Raw genomic sequence first — 1,779 nt, forward strand, 5'->3', positions numbered from 1 at the left:
ACACCCTCTTTTGGCATACCACCATTTTTTCGGCCACTTGAATTGTAAAATGGTAAAATCCTATTCTTTTTCATGGCTGATTTTTTATTTTTATTTTTATTTTTCAAATTTTATTTTTTATTATTAATTATTTTAGCATTAGTTTTTGAAGTTTTGGAATGTTAAATTTTCTGTTTTTGCACTTGTTGAAGTAGTAAAATAGCTTTGTGTTGATTAAAGTGAGGTAGTGAGGAAATGCTTGAGAGTATATGGTAAAATCGTAATCCTGCCCCGTTATTAATTTTTTGATTTTTTTTTAGTTAAAGTTAGTTTCTATCTTGTTTCTTCATTTAATCCATTTTTTATTATGTTTGTCTAGTTGGTTTTATTAAATCGCTCCAGCGATAGCGTGCGTTTCGTTTGGCTTTAATAGTTAATTTTTGTTTGCTACGATTGGTTCATAACACATGTGTGAATTTTAATTACATGTTTTAATACTTGGTTTAGTTTGAATCAACAGGGTGATATTGATGTTGTTAAAATCTGAAGTTTAAGTTATTTTATCACAAAATATGGTGCTAGTAGCCTACTTTTACTAGTTAGGGTGGCTGAAATAATTTTTTTTTCTCTTTGTTTCTGACATAGTAGATTTCCTTTGACCTTTGGACAGATTTTGAACAGTGTTTAGCACACAATGTCAGTTTTTGTCGGACAGACATTTGGTGAACCAAAATCTGTCCAAATTTGCCTATTTAAGGGTTGCCCTTTCCTCACTTTGGGGGGACTCCATCACACTTCCAGGGGAATTTTTTATAATTGCTTTGTCACAAAAACAAAAAGAATTCAGCAGTTGAACACATGAAAAGTAAGCTGAAATGGTGAGCTTTGGGAGTGAATCTTAGAGTGCAAACTTTTAAAAAAGTATAAGCCCTCTTTAGAGTTCGTTTCTGGGTTCCCTCTCTAAGTTTTCGGGTTGTTTTAACACGGATTTGCTGCTATTTTGCTGCTGTTTTTAAGCTGCTTTAGTTGCTGAACTATTGTTTATTCTTTTGCTACCAGGTAATCCTTTAAGACTCGTAATGTACGTATTTTCAGCAATGGGAACAACTTGAACATGTTGCACCATTTAAATGTGTTTGATGTGATGAATAGTTTGACAACAAAAGAGCTTGTATGTTATTGTTATGTATCAAGCATGTGATAATGTGAATATAGTCCTTCATAATACTTGAATATTGAGTTGTAAGTTTTTGAATGTGATATGTAAGTCGTTTATGGATTTTTTAAGCATGTTTTCAAGCTATTATATCCGAGTAACAATGCTAAGTATGTCATGAATGACTTTAGGTGTATAACACATAGCATGAGTTCGTTTTAGTTGCTGAAATTTCACTGCCAACATATGCTTCTAGGAATACTGTGATAATATCTTTGTGAATCTGGCCATTTTGCCGGATTTGCAAAAATGGCTATTTTTGTAAAGTGGGCGTTTATACAATTGTGACTATGTAGTTAATGGTCATGAACTCAAACTAAGTAAAGAGCTAAGATTGTATCAACTTTGGGCCTTATTGAATCAAAGATAAAAGTTGGCCCATTTACCTTTAAACAACAAAATTACCCCTTTTCTTCTATATAGCATTAGGCCAATTGAAATTCATTTCTTAGCCCATTTTAATAATAAATTCCAGCAGCCCAAAAGCTCTATACAAGCTGACCCATTTTGTTTAACAAGAAGTTGGCTCATTTCTTTTAAAATAGATAAAGTTGGTCCAACATTTATTTGCATAATTTTTCCCA

General features: G+C 32.1%; 1 long non-coding RNA gene across 1 annotated transcript; it reads left to right on the forward strand.

The window, feature by feature from the left end:
- On the forward strand, positions 1–1,378 carry LOC107812317 (uncharacterized). Its single transcript, XR_001654098.2, has 2 exons — positions 1–52; positions 1,039–1,378. It is a non-coding gene; the product is annotated as an uncharacterized LOC107812317 (long non-coding RNA).
- The last annotated feature ends 401 nt before the right edge of the window (positions 1,379–1,779 follow it).

Source organism: Nicotiana tabacum, chromosome 1 (genome assembly GCF_000715075.1).
Source record: "Nicotiana tabacum cultivar K326 chromosome 1, ASM71507v2, whole genome shotgun sequence".
In the NCBI taxonomy this organism is placed as follows: Eukaryota; Viridiplantae; Streptophyta; class Magnoliopsida; order Solanales; family Solanaceae; genus Nicotiana; species Nicotiana tabacum.